We start from the raw sequence: 27980 nt of genomic DNA, 5'->3' as shown, positions 1-27980 counted from the left end.
AAAATCACACAAATGCATTTAGTCACTTTGCATTTTAGGTTTAATTGATTAGTTTCTTTTTCTTTTAATTTGTAAAACTAATTAATTAGGTAGTTAGTTATTAAAAAAAATAGGCCATCGGGTTAGATTTGCAAAATAGACTATAATTAGGATTTTTAAACTAAGTAGCTAATTTTGAAGATCAAACAAAGGAAGAAGAAAGTAAAAGAGGTTGCCCACTCTATGTCAACTGGGCTAAACAATTAGAACAACCCAGTTGTTTTCAATACCTGTCCAAGCCCAATAACTAACCTGACCCAGCCCCTTCCTTAACATCAAACGGCGACGTCTCTCTCTCTCTCTTCCCTCATTGAAACAACCCCACCTCATTTCACTCCAAAAGAAAGAGAAGGAAGCTCCCCTCACACGGATTGACCCACACTTCCACGAATAGACCTTCACTCTCATCTTCATTCACAGATACCTCTAGAAATACACACCCACTCACGAACACATACAAAAAAGCTAGGAAATTTTTCTTGAATTAACAAGTTTTCACACAGATCTGTGGTTCTTAAAACATCAAGTTGCATTAGTTTATCACATGATTTCTGGAATTTTGAAGGCAGATTGAGCTTCTGAAATTGTTGTTGCTTTGCATTCCTTCGCTGAAAATTAGTGGTCTAAACTCCATTCTCACATCCCAGCTTTTATTTGGTTGTTTGCTCTTGTATCTCCTGCTGAGAGGTAAATACATCAATTACTCTGTAATTCTATCTCATCTATGTTAATGAACTATCTGCTCTTGTTTGAGTTTTGATTTTCATGTGCTTATTAAATATTCAAGTGTTTAAATGTAAAAAAAATTCTGATTTTCGTAGATTCATACAAGTTATTAAAAGCTTGTTTGAATTCATGGAGACATTCGTGCTCAGAATTGTGAAGATCTAGATTTATTTCAAATTGAATCATTTGTTCAGTTAATTTTCACCCACACGCGCTTATGGAATTCATCGAAAATCATTATAATAGCTAAATCGGAGGACATAAGGATAATTGGGAGAAAAAAGAGAAAAAACGGGGAAAACGGGAAAGGAAAATGTGATTGCTTCTCCTTACTCATAGCAGTAGCGAAAATGCACTGCTTCACCAAAAATAGTGAAATCCTCTACAAATCTCAGCTTGAAACTAACTTAAAACACTCCCTAAATTCACCCCAAACCCAGCTCTATTTCCCCCGTAACACAGTCCTAAAACCAGTCCAAAAACATAGCAAAACCTCCATTAAAATAGTCCGAAAACCAACTTCTTACATCACTAAAAGAGCTGCAGTTTAAGCTCCATTTCAGCCGTGTAAAGTCATTGGATTTTAGTGAGTTTCCTGAGTCAGCTTTGAGTTTTCGGCGATTTGGTCGATTTTCTGTTGAGGTCTTGTACACGATTTTGTTGGTGTTTAAGCTTCAATAGTTGTCAAAGAATTGAAGCTCAGATGCATCTATGAAAGGTCCTTTTTGTTCTTATCTCATCTTATTACAATAGCTTGATGAATTTTGTTGATGGATCCTCTCTTCTCTCTTAGCATGCTTTCACATGTGATTTCATTTTGTTTATCAATTGTTATGGTGTTATTGGATCATTGACGCTGAGTTGTTAAGAGGGATTGATCAGATTTTCTATGGCTGGCCACTAAGGTGGATCTTGTGTAAATATTCTAATTGTTTCTCTCGTTCTTGAAGTCAGCTAGAGATTTGGTTCCCTATTCTGTTTCTTAAATTCTTTGAAAATTAAGTGTCTTCTTGGTAGTTCAGAATTCTTAGGAACGCACGTATGGATTCTTATTTTGCTCTTTGAGTGATTTAAACATTTTGCTTGCTCTGTTCGAGATAGGTGAGGACGTTTCATGAGTTTTATTTATTTGCTAACAGGTAGGTTTGTTCATTTAAATTTGCTTGCTTGCTTTGTTTTAGATTAGTTTTGCCGTTTACCATGTTAGCTGTCCATCTTAGTGTTTGGTATTTCTCAATCTTATTCATCTTTATTTTGGATTAATTTAATGAGTACTTATAATGTTGGTTTCTTAAGTTAGGATACTATATTGTTCATAGAATCTAAGAATGAGTTTTGATAAAGTAGATAAATATAATAGCAAAAGGATTTGTGTGTAAGGGAATTTTTTAGTATCTCCAAATTGGTTTACATTGAGGTCATCACGTAGTTGTGCCCAATAGGGAAGTCTGCCAAGGCTAACCCACATTTTCATAACCAATTTACTTCTCTTCTTTCACAAATAATTTCCATAAACTCTTGACCTCAAAATAATCCCAAGCTAGTTTTAGGGAAATTAATTCATGAACATCGCTAGTTGCTTTAGGCGTGCATTGAATAATTTAATTGTCATGGTTATGGGTACAACTCTCATGGCATAACTACAATATGTAATCCCAAATTTAAATGCAAGTACCCTACGACTTCAAATAATTAATAATTAATATATTATAAATCATGGGTGCATTTCACGTAGTGTGGCTTGCAGTGTGTACAAACAACAATTGTGCGATATTGTAGCTTGTTTTAAATAAAATCCATAACTACTTAAAATATACAATAAAGCAGTAAAAGGTACGAATGCACATAGGTTAAAAACATGTAATGATCAGATAATTAAGTCGAGTTTAATTGTAAGCGACCATACTAAAATCACGGAATTTGGAAGTGCCTCACATCTTCTCCCAGGTTAATAGAATTCCTTACTCGGTCTTCTATGTTTCACAGACTTTAACAGAGTCAAAATTTCCTTCAATTGGGATTTTAAAATAAATCGGTGACTTGGGACACCTCAATAATTATTCCAAGCGGCGACTCTATAATTAAAATAAGTAATCACATTTCAAATATGTCACTTAAAGTGACAAAACTCATTTTCCTGTAAAAAGACGGTGTGACAGCTTTAGCGACTCTGCTGGGGAAACGAACCTAGAGCTTCTGGTTCAGGGTTCATAATTCGAGCTTAGAATACTGTTATGCTTGGATTTCTTGTGATTGTTTGATGTTTCATTTTTGGGTCTAATGTGCTAAATGTCGCTGTATGCGGCGAAATCAGAGGGCCTAATTTCTTGCTATCAAGTCACTTCGGAAGAATATCCCGAGACCCCGAGGACATGGAGTTGCGACCGAGTCTCCTCCCTCGGGGCTCGTCGAGGCCCGACTCAAAGAAGACGAAGATCGAGGCTAGAGGAAAGGGGAATTCCCGAGGCACGCGGCTAAGCCTGATAGAGCCGGCCTACCCAGAGCCCATGTCTAGGCGTCACGTCTAGCCGTCCCATATCCATACTTTTATAATTAATATATGTTGTACTATAACCAGATTTCACTCCTATATAAAGGGAATCCGCACCACTTTGTAAAGGGTCGCTGTTGCTCTATCCCCTCTACACAAGATCAATAATATCTCTCTCTCCCTTTTCTCTCTAACTCACTTGCTCGAGGCTACTCTTTCCATTTATTGCTTTCATACTTGTTCTTCATTTATCGATTGGTATTGGCCATAAAGAGTCTTCTTTAATCATTTAACTATTATCCCTTTCCCGATTACTCCCGATAGCTTGAGCTCGAGCCGGATATCGACCCCGAGGTCTTTCATCGACCAAACCGAAGCTCGGGTAGCAAGCCCCTCGGTTCGATCACTGCCTCGTTTTAACTCGTATTTCATAATTAAACTTCATATGCCTAACATCAACTGCTCTAACAACTAACATAAAAATAGATCACGTATTTTTAGAGTCCCATTTACAAATTTAATTGTTGTTACCATTTTCACAGTAAACAGTTTGGCGCCTACCGTGAGGCTAAAAATAATAGTGATTATTTTCTTACTGGTTTCATTACACAAATGCAAGTTATCTTTCACGTTTTTTGTTGTTCGAGATATTTTGATTACAGGTCAAAATGTCTGGCTCGGTAAACAGAGTTGAGAACGACAACCTCGAAATCCACAGGGAAAACGACGTGGCTGTTCCGGCTGTCGGCGCACCACCACAGAATCTTGATAGCGCGCTCAGACCGATTTTAGCGGACGCTAATTCACAGGACGCACAACAGGTCAACAAAACCTTACACACCGACAATAGCATACGGCATGACGGCCAACATGAAGCCCAAAAAATCCCAGCCCAGGAAGAACAAGAAGTTAGTCTTCATGTTATTTTTGAAATGTTGCACGCACAACAGTTGGCCATTGCTCAATTACAAAGCCAGCCAAAGACTCCCAGCACAGCAACGCCAGAAACAGCTCCCCCAGCCGAACAGGTACCCGAGAGATCGAGCAATAACGGGTCGATAGCCAACCCTGCCATAGTAAAAATGCTTGAGGATCTCACCAAAAGGATCGAATTGGGCGAGAAAATGATAGCAGCCAACGATAAGAAGGTCAAGACCTACAACTCTAGGGTCGAAGAAGCAGCGTGGATTCGAAGAGGTTCATACAAAGGCCGTTCCCCGAGGAAGCGGCCCCGAAACCCATCCCAAAGAAGTTCGGAATGCCGGAACTCCCTAAGTACAACGGAACCACCGACCCTAATGAACACATTACTGCCTGCACATGTGCGGTAAAAGGCAACAATATAAAGAATGATAAGATCGAGTCTGTATTGCTGAAAAAATTCGGGAAACGCTCTCGAAGGAGGCCATGATGTGGTATCATAACTTGGATCCTAATTCCATATATTCATTTGCCATGCTAGCAGACTCATTCGTAAAGGCACATGCCGGTGCCATCAAGGTACCGACGAGAAAGTCCGACGTTTTCAAAATCAAGCAAAGAGAACGAGATGCTGTGGGAATTTGTGTCTCGCTTTCAGATGGAATGGATGGAGCTACCGCCATTCTCCGATGACTGGGCAGTGCAGGCCTTCACCCAAGGTCTGAACGAACGAAGCTCGGTGGCTTCAAAATAGCTGAAACAAAACCTGATCGAGTATCCAACCGTGACCTGGTCGGACGTCCACAACTGGTACCAGTTGAAGATCAGGGTCGAGGATGACCAGTTGGGAGCCCCTTCAGGCTCAGTATACCCAAGCAGGCTCCTGGCAAAGGAACCGAAACCAAACAAAGAAAGGTATCAGCCATACCTTAAAGATAGGAGGAACACCCCCGAGGCGCAACTTACCTCGCAATGATCGGAGAGTGGAACAAGGACAGGACCCTCGAGGGCTCATCAACAGAACCAGGTTTGATCGAAATGTAGTGACAATGGGTGCGCCCCACTTGTTAGAATACAACTTCAACGTCGATGTGTCAGACATCGTGTTCGCCATAAGTAAAATCAGAGACGCCAAGTGGCCCAAACCTATACAGTCAGATCCTTCACAAAGGAATTACAACTTAGTATGCGAGTTTCACAACATGTACGGCCACAGGACCGAGGATTGTCATCAGCTACGAGATGAGGTAGCTCGACTGCTTAACAAAGGACATCTCCGGGAACTCCTTAGCGATCGAGCCAAAAATCAGTTCAGAGAAAGGGAGGCAACCAAGAAGAGGCAAATGAGCTACAACATGTCATCCACATGATCATGGGAGGCGCCGATGCCCCGCAGGAACCCGTAATGAGAAGAACAAAAATATCCATCACCAGAGAAAAGCGGATCCGGGATATATCCCCGAGGACACCCTCACATTCAGTGAAGAGGATACCGAGACCCTATCTTAACCCCACAATGACGCACTGATAATCTCCTTCCTTGTAAATTCTTTTCAAATAAAATGTGTACTCGTGGATCCAGGTAGCTCGGCTAATATTGTCAGGTCGAGGGTGATAGAGCAGCTTGGATTGCTCAACCAAATCGTGCCCGCCACTAGGGTCCTTAACGGATTCAACATGGCAAGTGAAACAATGAGGGTGAGCAGCGGTGTATAATCCGAGCCCCCTCTTGAGCAGCGGTGCATAACCCAAGTACCTTCTCGGGTCAGAGAAAATCGGTCCCCTGCTTCATCACCTTGAGCTAACGGAGACAACAACAACAACAACAATAACAACAACAACAATAACAATAGCATCGCAACAACAAAAATTCTTCCGATCGGAGAAGGTCCAAGAGTCGAGCCGTAGCATGCATGATGTCGACATAAGATCTTGAGGCCATGGGCCACAACATGGTGAGACAACAAAGAACAAAAATAGCAAGGAAGGAGGAAATGATAGATATTGAAGGATGCTTGGATGAAAGACTGATCATAAGAATCCCCATTTATAGGGCAGGAGGGCAAAGTAGTCGACGATGCCATTATCGCACTCAAAAGGTTGACCGGCGGGCGCAATTACTGCGTTCTTGAAGAACCGAATCGACGGCGGTACTTTCACCTTGGAGAACGGGAAGCGACAATGCATTGAATGATGACGAAAACACAAGTCTATGTGATGTACCGGTTATCACAAAAACTTGCCCCATAGGTTGAGTCATCAGTATGATGTCGCCATAAGAAGCTCGAGGAACCGGGTGTCAGAGTCGTTTCCCATCACTTCGTTCTGAGAAACGCGGAGACTATCTGTATTCGGCGAAATCAGAGGGCCTAATTTCTCCTATCAAGTCACTTCGGAAGAATATCCCGAGACCCCGAGGGCGTGGAGTTGCGACCGAGTCCCCTCCCTCGGGGCTCGTCGAGGCCCGACTCAAAGAAGACAAAGATCGAGGCTAGAGCAAAAAGGGGAATTCCCAAGGCACGTGGCTAAGCCTGACAGAGCCGACCTACCTAGAGCTTGTGTCTAGGCGTCACGTCTAGCCGTCCCATATCCATGCTTTTATAATTAATATATGTTGTACTATAACCGGATTCCCCTCCTATATGAAGGGAATCCACACCACTTTGTAAAGGGCCGCTGTTGCTCTATCCCCTCTACACAAGATCAATAATATCTCTTTTTTTTTTCTCTCTAACTCACTTGCTCGAGGCTACTCTTTCCATTTATTGTTTTTATACTTGTTCTTCATTTATCGCTTGGTATTGGCCATAAAAGATTCTTCTTTAATCATATCTTAACTATTATCCCTTTCCCGGTTACTCTCGATAGCTCGAGCTCGAGCTGGATATCGACCCCGAGGTCTTTAATCGACCGACCAGATTGAAGCCTGGGTAGCAATGGAATAGTGAGATTTTGATATCGGGGTCGGAATGGAATTCCGAAAGTTGGAGTAGGTCCGTCGTGTCATTTGGGACGTTTGTGCAAAATTTTAGGTAATTCGGACGAGGTTTGATAGACTTTTTGATCGAATGCGGAATTTGGAGGTTTTGGAATCCTTAGGCTTGAACCTGAGGATGATTTGGTGTTTCGGCGTTGTTTTGAGTGTTCCAAGGGTTGGTAAAAGTTTAAATAGTGTTAGGTGACTTGTTGGCATGTTTGGTTGAGATCCTGGGGGTCTCGACAAGTTTCGGGTGCTTACCGGAAGTAGAATTGAACTTAGGAGAAATTTGAAGGTTGCTGAAGTTCTGTCATAACCGCACCTGCGGTTAGGGGACCACAAGTGCGTGATCGCAGAAGCTATTGAGGAGACGCAGATGCGGTAGTTCGAGCGCACCTGCGAGACCGCATGTGCGGTAGAAGAAGCATAGGTGCAGCCCAGGGCAATTAATGAAATCTCGCAGATGCGCACCTGGGACCGCATGTGCGGGTTCGCAGGTGCGAGGAAATGTCCGCAGGTGCAGAAATCCTGGGCCAGAACCTATATAAAGGTTCAGTTGCGATTTTACCCATTTTCTTCACCATTTTCATCCGAATTTTTGAGCTTTTGGGAGGTTTATGAGAAAGGATTCAAGAGAGTTTCGAGGAGGTAAGATTTTTGGAACCCAAACTCATTATTATTATTATTATATTTTATACTTATTTGGGCAAGGAATATAGGGGAAATAAGGGTTAAATTTGGGGGTTTAGGGTTTGAAATTGGAGACTTGGAATTGGGGATTTGAGGGGTTTTTTGTGGTCCGATTCTCGTATTTTTGGTGTGTATGAACTCGTGAGAGTGTGAGAATTCTGAATTTGTAAATTTTACCAGATTGACGTGGGCCCGAGGGACTTTTTGGGCGATTTTCCTAATTTCACGTATTAGCTTCGAATTAACTAGTTGAATTAGTTGGTTGAAGTTATATTTACATTATGCAATTGCTTTGAATTGATTTGGGCCATTTGGAGTTGGGTACTCGTGGCAAAAAACGTGATATCGAGTTGATTGAGCTGGTTCGAGGTAAGTGACTTGCCTAACTTGTGTGGGGGAACTCCCCTTAGGATTTGGTATTGTTGATATATGAAATGCCTTGTACGTGTGGTGACGAGTACGTACATGTGCTAATTGTTGAAAATCCTAATTTCATTAAGTAACTATAATTGTGTTTTTCTCCTTTTGTTGTATATTACTTGCAATTTAAGCCTAATGTTAGTGTAGGGAAGCATGTCTAAGTGACTTAATTGCTTTACTTGTTCAAACTGCCGTTGATACCCAATTTTTCCTATATATTTTTAATATGCAAAATACTTTTAGAATAACATTTGTATGCATATATAAGTATGTCCAAATGTCTTATTATTTTTCCTTAATTTTTTGAAGATTTTTAAACGAATTTATTCCCCTATTTTATTCATAAAAATCCAATAATATTTTCTACAATTATCATTTTTGGTGATTTATTTATTGGATTCTCATATTTATGTTAAAATATAGCCAAGATGATTTTTTCATATTTTTATAAATTTATTTAGTATTTTTAAAGCTAAATTGCATATAATTGCAATATTAGCCTCTTTTAGGATTTAATTGCGTTTACATTTATAAAAATTAAGTCCAGTATTTTTAAATTGATAATTATATGTTATAAATCATTTTATTACTTTCAATTTATTTCCAGAATTTGATTTACTATTTTTTATAAAATAAATGGGAAAAATGACTATTTAAAATCTAGCCAGATGTCATTTCAATTTAGCCTACTTCTACCCCAATTTAAGCCCAATTTACCCCGATCCAATTCCTACTCATACCCGACCCTCAACCCAATTAAATGACCCACTCGATTCATTTCTCACATACCACCGCCCTTGAATCCTTTTCTCTCTCAATTCTCTCTGCAATACCACCTAGACCATAGCCACCGCCACCCTAATCCACCTTGATATCTACTTAATCTATGGCCTTCCGAGGTCATTGGAGACCTGTACTAGCCTTCCATGGCTCCTATGTGTTTGTCCTTATGGTTTAAAGGCCAAACTATGAAGAACTCTGATCTAGCCTTCGTTCGATTTTAGTTCATGATCCTTCTCCGGTCATCTTTGACCTTTCTCCGGCCAGCCATGGCCATTCGAGTCAGACCATTGACTCTCCCGGTTAGATCGGTAACTTTCATGACCTTTCTCGTTGCTTTTGGATTCTTCTGAAACCCTAATCTCTAAGACGTTTTGATTTCTTTTAGATCTATTTTAGATCTATGCTTGCTTTGAACTTTTAAGCATTTTTCTCGAAGTTTCTTCAACTTTGCTTTCAAAACTCTTTATCTTTCCCGATTAGGGTTTTCCTGTTAAGTTATTTCAAATCTCTTCTCTGATTTTTGGCATGTTTTGCTTTGTTTTGCTCGTGTTCTTCTCTCTGAGTTAGCATGCTAAAAACCCTAATTTCTTTTGGCTGTTTGTCAGGCGAGTGCTTGTTTAGTTAAGTTTTTGTCTGATTTGTTTATTTATCATCTTTTAAGCTTTGCTATTGTTGAGAAAAACTATGTCTTTAGGTTTGAAACTGTTCGCTTGAATACATGACTCGATTTGAAGTTCTTTGTTCTCTTTTTCCTTTATGTGATTTCCCTAACTTTTCAAAAGGTTTCTCATATGTTACTGTGGGACCTTTGCATGCTTCTGATACACTATTTTTTCTCCACTATCGATTCAATTGGACTTGACCTATTTGACTATTATGCTTCGAATGTTTGCTATCTACTGAACTTTGTGCTACTACTGTATGCTGTCTCTTTTGCCAATGAATTTGGCCTCGCATGTCTGGTGTCCCTGCTCACCCTGTTTAAATACTGAAGTGCAGCAACATGTTACTTTTTTAATTGATCTTCAATCTCGTAAATGATTTCAAAACCTTTCTTTTACAAATTCTAATTTCACTCGTCTGTCAAGGTTAATTGATTCCTTTCCTTATTTTGCCTTGCTGAATCCTTTCCCAAAATAAGTATATTTCTGTACTTAGACTCAATTGCTTACTTAATGTTTTACCATTGCTTTTATGGCAATAATCAGTCCGCCTACAAACTGATGTTCTTTCCTTATTTTGAATCTGTTAGCCAAGTGATTCCTCAATTATAGGGAAATCACTTGGTTGATTGATTCTGGATGTTGATTATTTCTATATTTGTATTGAACTTTACTTATTACCTTATTTCTCACATGTTTTAAAGGCTATAAATACCCTACACCCCTTTTCTTTCAAAGACACGAACACAAGGGACACAAACACAAGGAATACGAACACTTGAGTTCAGAACACACTTCACTAAAAGCTCTCTCTTTCTCTTTTCTTTGTTACTGCTTGTGTTGCTGCCTTATCTAGTTGGCTCTGAGGCAAGGCTAGACTGAGGAAATTTGCCTGCTTTTCTTTAGCATTTGCTTTTTTACTGGTATGTTCTGATTAATCTTCAGCATCAACATAAACATGTTTATTTACTATTTCCTGCACTCTTGCCTGTTTCCTGCTTGTGTTTAATCGAGTTTCATTCCTAAGCATGCTATAATCTGCCCTTTCCTTTTCTGAATTAATATTTCCCTTATAAATGAAATCTGTCAGTTACTTATGAATCCCAAACCCCCATCCCCTATGTGTTTGTATTCTTTGGTTGGTTGAGGGCATGTCAGCATCAGACATTGCTGTGCATGACCTAAACCTGACCCTCCCTGGATCATATGCTTCATATCCTCTTTATGTGTTATGCTTTTGGCTGGTTTATGGGCATGCCAGCTTCACTTATTGCTGTGCATGTCCAGACTTAACCCCTTTTCAGGGTCGCATGCCATCTACAATGTATTCCCAAACCCCTGCCCCTTTGTGCAATTGCTGATATTGTGCTTCACTACTAGTGTTTTTTTAAACTACCCTTATCCCTTACTATTCTCAATCCTGTCTTTTGTAAACAAATCTCTGCTTCTGCACTTCCACCATATTCTTAGACTTAGTTCTGCCCCTCTTATGTGAGCCTTGCCTTGGGACCCATGAGCTCCCTCTGAACTTGGACACATAAGGGCTGACCCTTCCCACTGCACTCATTTATCTAGTTATGCAACTTGGGTGTGAACACTGCCTGGGGTCCTATTGAGACCCTTAGGGAACTTTGACACACTCAAGTCTAAGAAGGGCTTTGAAACAATGACATTTGAGGTGGTTTATTCCATAACTCAGAGAGGAAGTCAAGAATCAAACTTCCTCTAATTGTAACTCTTTCTTTTATACTTCCTTGATGTAATTCATTATTTAGTTTTGTAATACTTTGTAATAAACATTTGGGGCTTGGCCAGTGAAAAGGGGCTGAAGGGTAGATATCATATTTATAGGACCTAAAATTCTGCATGTTTAACTCTGCATCTAGATATCATGCCTATAAAATCTGTTGTTCTGCATGTTTAACTCTGCATCTAGATACCATGCCTATAAGATCTACTTTCATCAAAATTCTGTATGTTCTACATCTAGAGAATATGCCTATAGGACTTAAAATCTGCATATCGAACTCTGCATTTAGAGGACCTGTCTATAGGACTTGTTTTAATTTCTGCATTACCACACTTAAAAACCATGCTTAGGAACTAACTGGTTAAAAATCAGATATCATGTCATTGTTTAAAATCAATACCCCCTTTCGTAGAAATCATGCCTATAGGAATATTGCATGCCTTCAATTCACGTTCGACTAGATATTATGTCTATATGAATTAAATTAGTAATAATCAGTGTTTATAGAATTCGAAATCAGACTAATCTAAAATCAGTTGTCCTCAACTAGTTTTTAAACAACTCTCTCACCGCCTATTAGTACGGTTTATAAAGCATGCCTGTAAGATTTCAAATCATTCGTCTTCAATTGTTACTGCTTTGCCTCATTCTGTATAGATACCATGTCTATAGGATCTCACCTAAACACTTAGGCAAGCCTTAAATGATAATAACCATAAAATTGAATCCGCCTTTGTTTAATCAATAACTGCTACAACCAGCAGGCATGCCTGATTCGAATTTCTTATCTGAGTTATGTAATAAACTGGTTTGCCTCAACAAATTGGAATTCCCTTACCTTAGTATTCAGACCCTAAAGGTATGTTTAAGTCATGCTATTTATGTGTTTCACTTGAGGAGATATACATGAGCCTTTATTTGTTTACATGTTTCCCCCTAATGTGCAGTATTATGTGTTTTGTATGTCGCCTTAGATTTTTTCACTTTTTTGAAATCAAAAGTCAGCCTAATATCCCTTCCCTTTAGGAATAGTAGTCCTAAGTTCCTCCGGGACTGATAGGATTGGGATGGGTAATAGCATGCAATAGAGATCGAGACCAATCCGCGCTTTAATACCTTAACGGTGTGGGAAGAGTAGATATGGATATGATGACCGGTGGGATAATGCCACGTGTATCCCCTTTTCTGAGGAGTGTCATACCGGGTATCGCATTGATGTGATCTATATTATATTTAAACCTAGGTCTCCCTTTCCCTTTTTATTTGCAAACTTCTTTTCAGAACTCTACTTTTAGTTGTTCTTTCTAACTCTTATGTGTTCAAATTTAAATCCCCTTTTATTTGAGCCTTATTTGATTACTTGCTAATTGCACAAATTCACAATAAACCGTCTGGTCGGGAACTACACTAATGGATCCTGAGGGGTGTCTAACACCTTCCCCTTAGGATAATTTCATGCCCTTACCCTATCTCTGGTTATCAACAAACTTAGAAGTGAACCCTTATAGGTGTCCTAATGCACCTTAAAATCATTAGGTGACGACTCTTTAAATGCAAAACCCAGTTTCCAAAAGGAATGAGTTGTCCCATACCAAATGTCACAAATCCGACCTCTTGATTGCACCAAGAGGGGAAAAAGGGGGCGCGACAGCATGTTGACTCTGCTGGGGACATTTAGGCTTTTACCATTCCAGACTGTTATTGTGAATTTATACCTCTTTATATGCAACTACTTGTTTAATTCCTTTAAGCATTCAATTTCCTTTTCAACTGCAAAACTGACTTGTCTTCTTTGTTTCTTTCTTTTACTATTGCTTTAAATTATGAAACTACTGTATTTACTGCTTTCTTAATCTGCAAATACATGTCAACATGCTTTTAATTATTGCATAATCATGCTCAACATCATACTCCACTCGTGCTAAATAAAATATCATAGCAGCGCTTATAATGATTGGTTGCGCTCTTCCTATATTATTATCCTCTAAATTCGGAAAAAGCATATTTGCGGTTAAATCAGTCGATCAGCGGTGCAGTTGAATGTTCTGTGCCTTTTCCCCTTGAGTTGTCCGCTCAAGGGTACCAGTCTAAAACCCTATAGAAACCTTACTTTGTTTAAACTGTGCATGCATCATGGTCAAACCTAGTCGGGTCAGTTATGTTGTCCACATAATGACATTTTAAGACAGCCTTGACAAAAGTCCACTGGGTTTTCCTGAGCCTAAACGGACGTCACCACGTTCTGTATATTTATTTGGAGAACTAAATGCTTCATGCTAATTGTTGGTATTAAATAGTTGAGTCTGGTGGGGGTAAGGGCCTAACCTTATTTTTCTTGCAGAAATGAGGCACGAAATCCCTAGATTCGGCATGGCCACCAATATCCACCCAAGACTGCTAAGCTGGTGGGAGGATCTTCACTCCAGTGATCAACCTCTTGTCCGAAAATATTTGGGGAATCTACCTTCTCTCCTAGAGATCCAACCCAACAACAAGATCATAGAAGCTACTACTTTGTTCTGGGATTGTGAGAGGACCGTATTCCGCTTCGGGGACATTGAAATGACACCCTTGCTAGAACAGATAGGAGGATTGGCCGGTATAGCGTGGGAAACTCTGGGTTTGTTAATGCATGAGAACCGCAATGGTAGGGACTTCCTCAAAATGATGGGTTTGAAGAAGAATCCAAAGCTGACATATTTGAAAGAATCCTACATCCCCTTTGACTATTTGTATGAGAGGTACGGTCACAACAAATCCTATCGTACCTATCTTGACGAGTTTGCCATCACATCATTAGGGCACATTCACCGAAGAGTCTTTGTATTCATGTTTTGTTTCCTGGGGCTTATCGTGTTTTCGATGAAGAAAGCAAGAATCCACACCAGGCTGGCTATGGTAACTAAGACTTTAATGGAAGGGATCGGTGGGCAGCCATTCAGCATTGTGCCCATGATCGTTGCCGACATATATCGAACCTTGGAGAAGTGTCAATGAGGAGCAAAACATTTCGAAGGCTGCAATTTATTACTTCAACTCTAGCTCGTGGAACATCTCCAAGGGGGTGAATACCGACAAGAGATTCAGCGAAGGGACTAGGATGATCATATCGCTTTCCATCATCCGAGGCGAGTGAATTACATGCCCAATATGTTTGCTCAGCCAGAAGATGCCAGAGGATGGGTAGAGCTATTTGATAATCTAACTGAGGACCAGGTACAATGGATGTTCGAATGGTTTCCGACCGAGAAGCTCATCGCCCAATCTCGAATTGATTGGGCTGAGAGGAACATACCCTTACGTCCCTCTCTGAGTTATGAGACAAGCTAGTAGGAAGCAGGTTATACCCAGGGTCGACAAGATAAGTCATTTCCGGGCTGATTTCCAGAATGATGATAGTCCTTACAAGTGCCAAGCTCAGCATATGTGGCACTACAAGATCATAATGGTGAGGGATACCATCGAGTCAGAGAGGTATCATGCTGGCTGCGCTCCTTTCTACTCAGGTTAGTTAGAAGATAATCATGATGGTCTGGGCCAGCCAGGGTTTGCTCGAGGTCACATGATCATAGATGAAAGGGCCGAGGTACAGGTTAAATACAATCAACTGCGCAAAAGAATTCGTGAGTGCGAAAGTGAACACCACGAAATACAAGAGTCCAACCAGAAACTAATTGAGGAATGGAAGGGCATAGCTGCCAGTGCCAACAAGCGACTGGGATACCTGGAACGAGGCACAGTGGAATTGGAAAGAAAGTTTCTCAAGAGGGTTGAAGACTGCCAAAATGCTGAAGGAATCGAAGGCGGACATCTAGACAGGGCCTACCTATTGCTGGGACTTCGCGAGTTGGGAAAGCTGTTCGACGGAGCCAAGGATGCCGAATCTTGGGAGGGTCTTTCTAGGACCAAGTAGATATGAGTTTTTCTTTTCGCTTTATAAAATGTAATAAGGTCAATGTCCATTAATGATTCTCATTTCCTGTTTATTTAGTGTCAATTTGGGATTCATCTACTTTTTATCAATGAAATGAGGTATTTAGCATTCTAAGTTCTCCAAATCAATCTGTCGCTAGGCCTACCTCGGGTACAAAGAGGTTCCCAAATCAGGACACGATTTACATTCTTGCATTATGTGTTTAAATATTGCAACACTTATTATAATCCCCACTAACTTGGTTACCTTTTTGTTTTTACTTTTTGTTTTATTATTTCCCTCCCCAAAGGTTAGTTCGTGCACTCTGGCAACATCATCTTATTCCACGAGATCCAGGGGCCCTCCACCCACTCCTTCTCTTAGTCCTGTCAAAAACAAGAACAAAAGGCAAAATGGAAGATTTGAACAACGTTAGAAGGGAGAATGTAACTGAACAGGTAGAGGCCGCCAATGGTCATGGTACTCAGGAAAATGTATCCCAACTTGAACAGAAATTGCTGAAATTTCAGGAAGAACTCGATTAGGTTGGAATCTGGCAAGCTTGTCATTTTCCCTCAGCACCCCGGATATCACCTTTCCCAATACTCAAAACCTTACACCACACAAAGCAACAGAATCATCCCGCTCCCCACACTGTTCCACTGAAGACCCAATGTAATACTTGCCATACCCAAATAACACTCCGCTACTCATCTCAGAACTCCAAAACTCTAAAAATGACCACTTTCATACCCACCATAACACTCCCATCTACGTGGAGACCATGTCACACTCCACCCAACCCATCTCAAGGACACCCAAATCTGACGATAAAGACTTGCTCATCAGGAACCTGGCTGGGGAACTTAAGAAATTGACTAGCCGGATTCAAGGCGTTGAAGGAAGCAAGAGAATTGAGGGGCTGAACTATGAAGATCTTTGCATGCAACCCAATGTCGAACTGCCCGAGGGGTACAAACCTCCTAAGTTTGAGATGTTTGATGGTACAGGGGATCCAAGGGTCTATTTGAGGGCGTACTACGACAAGCTGGTTGGAGTAGGGAAAGGCGAAAAGATCCGTATGAAGCTTTTCATGAGGAGTTTGAAAGGAGATGCTTTGTCTTGAAAGGAGATGCTTTGTCTTGGTACATCAGCCAAGATCCAAAGAAGTGGTCAAATTGGGTAAGCATGACAACTGACTTTATGGACATGTTCAGTTTTAACACCGAGAATGCGCCGGATATGTTCTATATTCAGAATCTAAAGAAGAAGCCTACAGAAACATTTCGCGAGTATGCTACTCGCTGGAGGTCCGAAGTTGCTAAGGTCATACCTGCTCTAGAGGAGGAACAGATGAACAAATTCTTTGTCCGGGCTCAGGACCCGTAGTATTATGAATGATTGATGATGATTGAAAGCCACAAATTTTCCGACATCATCAAACTGGGTGAAAGAATTGAAGAAGGTATCAAAAGCGGTATGGTTACAAACTTCGAGGCCTTGCCAGCTATAAATAAGGCCTTGCAGTCTGGTGGTGTGTCCAAGAAAAGGGACGTAGGAGCCGTGATGGTTGCACAAAGGACCAAATCTCCTATGAAATACCAAACTTACCCAACACCTCTACTCACATATCAGCCTACTCCGAACTACCAAGCACCCTCACCCTCTTACCATGCTCCACCATCACTTATCAATCACCACCACCCCACCTCCTATATATCAGCCTACTTTTCCCGGATATTCCCAACCCGCACATGTCTACCAAACTTACAATGCTCAACCATACCATTATCAGTCACCTCCCGCCCGTCAAAACTTCCCTAGACCCCGACCAAACTTTGATCGAAGACCTCCGAAACAATATACAGCCATTGCTGAACCTATTGACCAATTGTACGAGAGACTCAAAGTTGCTGGTAATCTTACCCCCATCCCTGCTGCAACTCTTGAGAACCCTTCTCAGTGGGTTAACCCAAACAAATCCTGTGCATACCACTCCGGCATGAAAGAGCACACCATCGACGGATATCATTCCTTGAAAGACAAGATCCAGACTTTAATTGATAAAAAGATTATTATGGCAAAGGAACCCGCTCCAAATATCCACAACAATCCTCTACCCGATCATAAGGGCAGAGGCATTCACATGATTGAAATAGAGGATGATTGGGATCCCGAGGGATCAATCGGGTTGATCGCAGAAGGCGATGACCCAAAGAAGCCGATAGTTACTCTTATTCCAATCATAGTCCAGATTCAACCATCTGGGGACACCGAGGTAAATATGTCTCTGCCACTTGAGTTTGAAGCAACGTCATCTGCAAAAACACCAGCGACAATTGAGGTCGAATTCATGTCTCCGGCAAATGCACCTGCACCGTTTGAAGTTGCAATTTTACCACTCAAGGGGCATGCTCCATTCGGAGTAAGGACAACCACGCCAATCCCAGTGGCAATGTCGACCACGACACCATTCCATACAAAGGCTATACCATGAGACTATACAGCCGAGGCAATAAGGAAAGGTAAGGTTGGGTTCGAAAAAACTATTGCGGCACAAGGTATGGCAAGAACTGGTAGAGTTTATACCCCGGAATATCTGGCTGAGTCAAGCAAGCAAGCTTCCAATTGGTCACCCATCATTGAGACAGGGCCAGACGATCTTTGGAGAAAGATACAGGCCAAGGAATACTCGGTCATCGACCAGTTGAACAAAACACCGACGCAAATTGTTACATCCCATATTTTCGTACATGAAAATACGCCATAAATAAATTAATAAGAGCCCCGAAGTGAGATGTCACATTTCGCAGTACTACATTACCACGATGTTGCACCCTGCAGTATTGTTCGTTGAATTTGTCGTAAGATAATTGACATCAGTCCAAGGAAAAGATTATTCGGAGATTATAAGGATTATGCTATTTCAAACAAGTACTAAGTAAATTCGTGAAGGTGAGAGGGGAAGCAATTCAAAGGAAACGAATTTTCGTCCAAGTTTGGTATTTGGGATAAAATACGGGTCCAACGGAATTTCGAGCGATAATACCCGATAATTATAAACTAGTACCATGTAAGGTACCATATGATCACGGTAGTATAAGGTATAAATTACATATAAAGTATATTAAAAATAAGTAGAATTTTAAGTAATTTGATACAATTTTTAAATTATGCGGGTAATTGGTTAATTACCGGGTAGCGGGATATTTCTAATTAAATTAATTAATTTTTTTTTGATAATTATCGAGGTGAGAACGTGGAAGCTCCCCATTCCAAGAATTTGTGACTCCTACATTAGAATTGAAAGGTGGCAAACAAATATGTTAGTTACATAACACTTCATTTTTAACATATTCAAATACCTTACAACCACTGTTAGAAATTCCTCCAAGCTTGAATAATTTCTACAGAATGTCTCCAAAGGAGTAAGATAAAGTGAATAAGGTTCATACATGAAACAAGACAAGATCTTAATGACAAACTCATATTCAAAGAATATTGCACATGTCCCTTTTGACCAATTTGGTGACAAAAATCGGTGGAGTCATCATATTATTTTATTATTGTTCAACTTGAGGGAGCACCATTTCCTTCTACTCCTACTTCAATGGATCTTGTTGGTATTAGATACTTTGAGGATGATTTTTCCAAATCATCAAGGAAGTTTGATAGTAATACAATTAAGAATGTGCCAAACACTAGTATAAATGATGGAAGGAACGGCAGAATAGAGAATAAAATGGCTTTATCGTTCCTGTAGCTATTGATGTGTCCATACAGAGTTACACGAAGCTGGTGTGGTTGTACTCAACTATAGTAGTATCAAATGGAACTTCTGTGCCTCTTGGAGTACGGTACAATCTTTCTCAAGAATATCACATGTATTTGTTTTTCACTACTTCGATCCGCCGTAACATGTTTTATCGCAATTGACATGTGTTAGAGGCATTGTCAAGAGAATCGGCTCAGGTATGTTAATGATATCCCTTCTTTCTTTTGACATGATCCATACGATACGAACGAGACGTGCAAATGCACAATTTCCATGAATGACTCTATTCATAGAAGTATTAGAGATATCTATGTTCTTGAATTTCCGTGTGTCATAATATTTTATCTTCTTCTCGTGAGTCTCATAATAATACGCAGTTGGAAAAATTTATCCGGAAGGAGTATTGAGATTATTACGTATTTTTCATGCATTTCATACATGTGCATTGACCCATGACCAGATGGCGTTATATACGCGTATATATGTAAATATATGTATATGGCATATGAGAAAAGGTTACGGCGTTATATACGCACCAACACCTGATCAGCTGGTATATGAGGATGATGTTGCCCACAGTGGCTGAAATATGATTCAAATGGCGTTATATATGCGTATATATGTAAATATGATTCAAACGGCGTTATATACACGTATATATGTATGTATATATATGTATATAGGATATGGGAAAGGTTATGGCATTATATACGCACCACTACCTGATCAGCTGGTATACGATGATGATTTTGCCCACAGTGGCCGATATGATATGATAGGATGCCCTCAGAGGTTGATGATGTTATGAAACATGTACCTATGCACGACATGACATTCATACGCATATGCATGGCGCTAAAAGTAATTTATGATTTACAAAGTTATTCAGACTTACAAGTTGAGTCATATACTCTATATTTCTTCCATGTCTCTTATATACTTATTTATGTGCCTTACATACTCGGTACATTATTCGTACTGACGTCCCTTTTGGCTGGTGACGCTGCGTTTCATGCCCGCAGGTCCCGATAGATGGGTTGAGAGCCCTCCAAGTAGGCTATCAGCTCAGCGGAAGATGTTGGTGCACTCCATTTGCTTCAAATTTGCTTGTTTGGTTAGTATGATTTAGACGTGTATTGTTTGGTATGGCAGGACTCTATCCCGACCTTTATGACATTTATGTAGTCTTAGATGCTTGTAGACATATGTCATATACGTGAAAGATTGTACGACATTGTCGGCCTATATTTTGAGTTTATAAATGATTATGTTGGCCTGTTAGGCCCGTATGTCACGTGTATATGATGATGTAATAAAAAAGATATGTTATGTTGGTACTTGGTCGAGTAAGGTACCGGGTGCCCATCGCAGCCCATCGTGTTGGGTCGTGACAAAAGTGGTATCAAAGCAGTACTTTTTTAGGGGTGCCTACAAGTCGTGTCTAGTAGAGTCTTGTTTATGGGTGTGTCATGCACCACACTTATAAGCAGTAGGCTACAGGGCATTTAGGATTGCCACTCTTTCTTCTTATTCTAGATTATGTGGTAGAGCTCATTTATAAGAATTCAAATTCTGAAATTCTATTTTATTCGTAATAAAATGATATCTACATTCGGAAAGAAGGTTGGAAAGGGATATAGCTGTGAATGTGTTGAGTTAGAGGAACTCGACTTTGTATCATGCTTATGATAAGTAAATATGAGGTCTTCAGCAGATCATGTGCATACTGAAAGGTGTAAGCCTCTTTTTAAGGAGCCTTAAGGCAAGAATGCATATCCACCTTTATGGTAAAAGACAATGAGGGATTAAGAAGATAAATACAAGTTTCAACAAGCAAAAGAAGCAAGTTGAAGAAGGATACGGGGCACCCAGTTAATGAAGATTATCAATATTACAGTTTTGACAGAAAAATATAAGCATTAAGAGTTACCATCAATAGTAACAGAGATATGTACAATTGGCCGTAACCATCTCAGTTATGCCCTATGGGGGCTAACAAATATAGTTAAGAGAAGGATGTGATATCAAGATCCGACTGGGGTTAGAGTAACCCAAATTGGTAAATGGATTACTTTCATTTGTTGGCATTTTCAAAGGGTATTACAAATGTGCCAATAGATATTCTTGTGAGACACCGAGATGGTGCACCCTAGAATATTACGATTAGATGTGAATACTAGCATTCAGAAGATAGGCAGTGAAAGCCTAGATGGGATAAATATTACCTTAAGTGCGGCTCTCATCCCTAGTAGAGCGAGGATGTTGAGCAACCCAAAGAGCCATTGGATGGAGCAAAGGGAAGCTAAAAGTGAGAGAATGTCGTGTTGAAGTTTTCACAAGAAAAGGGATATGCAGAAATAATAGCAGAGTAATGAGAAGAGTGATAAGAAAGCATTATGAATAAGGTGTGATACATGAATGATAACGGTAGAGTATTACAGAACCTATAGTCAAATGAAGAAAGATACAAAAGGTGATGGGCCTTAAGATAACAAAATAGTGTAGGCTATATAATCACATTCTCATTTCGGGGAATAAACTCGTGACTCTAACGTGATTACCAGAAGGGAAAATTAAATCCCAGAATAATAGAAATCGGTATGGATTGGTGAACAAGATAAATTAAATATGAATAAGGAATTGAGTGATTTGATGATAGTCAGCATCATGAGAATTGCAGATTGCATTCCGGCAATAACAGAATGGACAACAGAAGAAGATCCATGATGAGTTCAGAAAATGGTCATTCAGGGAGATGCTTCCCTAAAGGAAGAAATGTGAGCAAAGTTAAGCTTAAGAGACTGTATGTGCCAGTTACACTAAGTGTCACCTTCACGAGCGAGAGATTTTGTTATCCTTGGTACAAAAGGATTACCGCAAGGTGAGTAAGGGTCATTGATAATGTGAGAGGACGCCAAAGATGAAGAGGAAAAACATCTATAGGCAGGTCGTCATAGCTCCAAGTCTTGATACACCCATAAAGGGAGGAATATGGAGTGATGTGACATTAAGTCAAAATTAAGTGGTTCTAGTGACTATAGAATGGTAAAGGAAGAATGCGATAAATGAAAGAGGAATGAGATGACACTTATCCAAATCTTACAGATACGCTACGATTCAAGAATATTGTGCAAGAACGATGTCAAGGAAAGGAAGTGAAGGTTCCTGCTCGAGCTGTTATTAATAAATAAGGAGTCAGTGTGAGACGTAAGTTAAGACAAAGGAAATAACCCAAGAAAGATTACGAGGAATGTTGACATGATAATGGGCCAACGAGTAGTTAGTAATTGGTCAGGAAGATCCCAGTTATGACTAAACATGGGGTTACAGACGAGTCATCAGATCATGTAACATAAACATAGTAGAACCTAACATAGAGATTTCAGCCTCAAAGAATATCATTATAATACTTGAGATATATTCAAATAGGAGTCGGGGTAGTTAAAAGTACTGTATGAGTGTTACGGGGATAAAAGAAAGTGCCACTGAGAAGGCAATCAAAACGTCAGTTTAGAAGCAACCATACAAGCTCAAGGGCATGAGAGTAAGCAACTACGAATGATTAGAGGCAAGTAAGGACATCAAAAAGGGTCCGTAATAAGCTCATAGCTTTAGGAGAGTCAAGGGTTCTCCCTAAGTACTACAACGAAAGACTAGCTGAGGAAATAAGGAAGAAGACTTCAACTTAAGCACAACGACCTAAAGAGGAAATGGTCGTGTAACAATAATCTCTCAATAACATTGTAAGCATTCCAAAGGAAAATGGCACCTACCGTGGCTAATGAACGGGAAGTAAGAATTAAAAGTAATATTCGAGATCATATTAGTTGTATGAAAACTATGGCAAGTGTAGGCACTATGATAAGCTATGTATGGACGCAACAAGGGGACAGAAAGACCATGAAAATTAATTGCATACGTTTTAAGAGAGCTGAGATGGAACGAAAGGAATTATTCGATCAATGATCCAGAGTTAGTACGTTATAGACATACTCAAGATTTTGGAGCATTATATTTGTTGGCAATCATACAGCCATAGAAGACTCTGGTATAAGTTAAAAAGAAGAATTGAGCCCAGGGCATAGACAAATGATTGAATTGTTAAAAGATTGCATCATGGATATTCCATAACGCCCATGAAAGGCTAAGGTAATAACTGATACCAAGAGTCACAAATCGGAAGGTAGCTTAAACCTACATAAAGGCTGATCGGAAGGAAGATGAAGCTAAAGAATCACATCACCCAAGTAAATCAAGAGTCTGATTATTGGGCCTAGAAAAATTATAGAAGTTGTGCTTGAGAACATGAAAGAATCACTCTTAATATCAGATGTTCAAGGAAAATAACATAACAACCATAATCTATAATGGCTTTACAAGAAAGCCAGTTAGAAGAAGTACCAACCTCATAAGAAGTCAGTACGAAGCTCTCATCAGATAGTGTATGTAGCAGAGGTGCGAGTATTATAATAGAGCTTCAAGTTATGGACGTGAATTATACCTATGTGGAGGGAAGGTCATGAAAGAGATAGAAGATACGATGCAAAATTTTAAGGTAAGTAAGGTAAAGGTGAACAACGTACGAGATACTCAAAGGCAGAAGATTGTGAATAATCCATACTTCAGATAGAAGTCTCTAAGTGCGGGGATTCAATATCCGGGAATGATAGCAACGACGTCAGTAGCATATCTTCCAGCCTATGGTCTAGGTATTGAGAAGACTGATTATGAGAGTAAAGGATAGTTAGAGACGATGTGATGTCTCGCTTGATGCTCCAGAACAACATAAGGAAATCTAGGGTGCAAGCAAGTAGAAGGAAGGTCGCAGATAGAATAAATAGATATTTATAGGTCCCAAGCTAAAGTATAGTAGAGCGACAAAGTTTTAACGAAACATGAGTAAGGATGAGGAAAGGCAAGTGAAAGGGTGACGAGAACGGATAAGTCCTCGGGATTGAAAACCATAAAAATAAGAAAGCTAATGGTTTCTCTAAGTTATAGAAAGTCAGTATAGCCTGAATGAACTCAAAAGGAGTCTAATACTAATAACATTAAGAAGAGATGGAATGCAGCCCTGTTAATAGAATGAGGGTGTAATTATTATAGAAAAAAATGAAAAAATGATGTTTGGGCCTTCGATTGAGTAATGTTCTGACGAATAAAAGAAAGGGATCTCATGAATTGGACAGGATTAAAATACCCACACAAGGTAAATCACATTGGGATGCCGTGAGATACGGTTATGAAAGCAGGGTATCGCCCCCGGTGGATCAATCTAATCATTTCAGACGTTCCCCGATAAAACGTGTATCCTAGCAGCAATATTACATAAAAGGTTAAGTTATCTGGAGTGGATTATGGATCAAAATTGAGGTGAATCAACAATGGATAGATAAAAGTTATAAAGTATGAGAGGAGATTAGGTCGTCCTTCTTAAGATGAACAGTAATGTGGAAGCATTAGAGAACATAGATTTATACGTATGAGATAAGCAATGAAAGTAACTTGGGAATTGGTAGCAGACCTCAATAACGAGAAGTCGAGGTAAGAGTTATGGTATAGTATGACCAATGTAGATGCAGTAAAGTTATACGAATAGATAACCAGGTCTATAAAATAAGATAGAGCAATATTTGTAATTTCGATAAAATACCAAGCGAAGAACTTCAGGATTGGCTAAAACTGGAGGAAAAAGGAGAGGAGATTCACATTGGCACACTTACAAGGTCAATATCATAGAAGTTGCATGATGGAAGGTAGCAATAGTTACGAGATTGGAAGGAATTCGATCACAAGTCATGGCGTGGGGAAGAGGCCTAAAGGGGGGGGGGATGCCCTGGCCTATGGACTTATTCACAGAATATTTTCCTAGATGGCAAGAGGACTACTAAAGTATTCTAAAGAGCTATGAGATATGAGAACGATAAGCGCATCAGTCAACATTCGAGGACGAATGTTCCAAAGGGGGGAAATGATATTACACCCCATATTTTCGTACATGAAAATACGCCATAAATAAATTAATAAGAGCCCCGAAGTGAGATGTCAGATTTCGCAGTACTACATTACTACGATGTTGCACCTTGTAGTATTGTACGTGGAATTTGTCGTAAGGTAATTGACATCAGTCCAAGGAAAAGATTCTTCGGAGATTAGAAGGATTATGCTATTTCGAACAAGTAATAAGTAAATTTGTGAAGGTGAGAGGGGAAGCAATTCAAAGGAAACGAATTTTCGTCCAAGTTTGGCATTTGGGATAAAATGCGGGTCCACCGATATTTTGAGCGATAATACCCGATAATTATAAACTAGTACCATGTAAGGTACCATATGATCACGGTAGTATAAGGTATAAATTACATATAAAGTATATTAAAAATAAGTAGAATTTAAGTAATTTGATACAATTTTTAAATTATGCGGGTAATTGTTTAATTACCGGGTAGCGGGATATTTTCTAATTAAATTAATTAAAAAATTTGGATAATTATCGAGGTGAAAACGTGGAAGCTCCCCATTCCAAGAATTTGTGACTCTTACATTAGAATTGAAAGGTGGCAAACAAATATGTTAGTTACATAACACTTCATCTTTAACATCTTCAAATACCTTACAACCACCGTTAGAAATTCCTCCAAGCTTGAATAATTTATGCAAAATGTCTCCAAAGGAGTAAGATAAAGTGAATAAGGTTCATACATGAAATAACACAAGATCTTAATGACAAACTCATATTCAAAGAATATTGCACATGTCCCTTTTGACCAATTTGGTGACAAAAATCGGTGGAGCCATCATATTATTTTATTATTGTTCAACTTGAGGGAACACCATTTCCTTCTACTCCTACTTCAACGGATCTTGTTGGTATTAGATACTTTGAGGATGATTTTTCCAAATCATCAAGGAAGTTTGATAGTAATACAATTAAGAATGTGCCAAACACTAGTATAAATGATGGAAGGAACGGCAGAATAGAGAATAAAATGGCTTTATCGTTCCTGTAGCTATTGATGTGTCCATACAGAGTTACACGAAGCTGGTGTGGTTGTACTCAACTATAGTAGTATCAAATGGAACTTCTGTGCCTCTTGGAGTACGGTACAATCTTTCTCAAGAATATCACATGGATTTGTTTTTCATTACTTCGATCCGCCGTAACGTGTTTTATCGCAATTGACATGTGTTAGAGGCATTGTCAAGAGAATCAGCTCAGGTATGTTAAGGCTACCCCTTCTTCTTTTGGCATGATCCATACGATACGAACGAGACGTGCAAATGCACAAATTCCATGAATGACTCTATTCATAGAAGTATTAGAGATATCCATGTTCTTGAATTTCCGTGTGTCATAATATTTTATCTTCTGCTCGTGAGTCTCAGAATAATACGCAGTTGGAAAAATTTATCCGGAAAGAGTATTGAGATTATTACGTATTTTTCGTGCATTTCATACATGTGCATTGACCCATGACCAGATGACGTTATATACGTGTATATATGTAAATATATGTATATGGGATATGGGAAATGAGAAAAGGTTACGGTGTTATATACGCACCAACACCTGATCAGCTGGTATATGAGGATGATATTGCCCGCAGTGGCTGAAATATGATTCAAATGGCGTTATATACGCGAATATATGTAAATATAATTCAAACGGTGTTATATACGCGTATATATGTATGTATATATATGTATATATGATATGAGAAAGGTTATGGCATTATATACGCACCACCACCTGATCAGCTGATATACGATGATGATTTTGCCCACAGTGGCCGTTATGATATGATGGGATGCCGTCAAAGGTTGACGATGTTATGAAACATGTACCTATGCACGACATGACATTCATACGCATATGCATGACGCTAAAAGTAATTTATGATTTACAAAATTATTCAAACTTACAAGTTAAGTCATGTATTCTATATTTCTTCCATGTCTCTTATGTACTTATTTATGTGTCTTACATACTCGGTAAAATATTCGTACTGACGTCCCTTTTGCCTGGTGACGCAGTGTTTCATGCCCGCAGGTCCCGATAGATGGGTCGAGAGCCCTCCAAGTAGGCTATTAGCTCAGCGGAAGATGTTGATGCGCTCCATTTGCTTCAGAGTTGCTTGTTTGGTTAGTATGATTTAGACGTGTATTGTTTGGTATGGTGGGACTCTATCCCGACCTTTATGACATTTATCTAGTCTTAGAGGCTTGTAGACATATATCGTATACGTGAAAGATTGTACGGCCTTGTCAGCCTATGTTTTGAGTTTATAAATGATTATGTTGGCCTGTTAGGCCCGTATGTCACGTGTATATGATGATGTAATTAGAAAGATACATTATGTTGGTACTTGGTCGAGTAAGGTACCGGGTGCCCATCGCGGCCCATCGGTTTGGGTCGTGACACAAATCTCCATTCTTGCTTTGTTACAAAATTCTGAGGCACATAAGAATGCTCTGTTAAGAGTACTGAGTGAGGCATACGTTCCAAGCAACATCACTTGCGGAGAAATGGCTAACATGGTAGGACAAGTGCTGGAGAGTCATAAGATCACATTTCATGAGGACGAGCTACCTCTTGAAGGGTTGGGACACAACAAAGCATTGCACATCACTGTGCAATGCGAGGACTACTTCATCACCAGGATCCTGATCGACGGGGGTTCCAGTCTTAACATTTGTCCACTGGTAACACTTAAGAAGCTGGGTAAAGGACTACACGAGATAAAGGACGGAGCCATCAACGTGAAAGACTTTGATAGTTCCCAAAGGTCTACCATTAGGTAGATTAGTCTATGCTTGCAAATGGGGCCAACTTGGT

At 39.6% G+C, this 27980-nt stretch overlaps 1 long non-coding RNA gene across 3 annotated transcripts; it reads left to right on the top strand.

The window, feature by feature from the left end:
- Positions 1 to 356: 356 nt before the first annotated feature.
- Positions 357 to 27509, top strand: LOC138880353 (uncharacterized). 3 transcript variants are annotated; one of them, XR_011402975.1, is made up of 3 exons: positions 357 to 726; positions 20170 to 20261; positions 27179 to 27509. It is a non-coding gene; the product is annotated as an uncharacterized lncRNA (long non-coding RNA). The 3 variants fall into 3 exon arrangements; XR_011402976.1 differs by lacking the exon at positions 20170 to 20261; XR_011402974.1 differs by lacking the exon at positions 27179 to 27509 and having other exon boundaries at positions 20170 to 20484.
- The last annotated feature ends 471 nt before the right edge of the window (positions 27510 to 27980 follow it).

Source organism: Nicotiana sylvestris, chromosome 10, assembly GCF_000393655.2.
Source record: "Nicotiana sylvestris chromosome 10, ASM39365v2, whole genome shotgun sequence".
Classification (NCBI taxonomy): domain Eukaryota; kingdom Viridiplantae; phylum Streptophyta; class Magnoliopsida; order Solanales; family Solanaceae; genus Nicotiana; species Nicotiana sylvestris.
The sequence above is the reverse complement of the archived record's forward strand: the minus strand, read 5'-3'. Positions and strand labels throughout refer to the sequence as shown.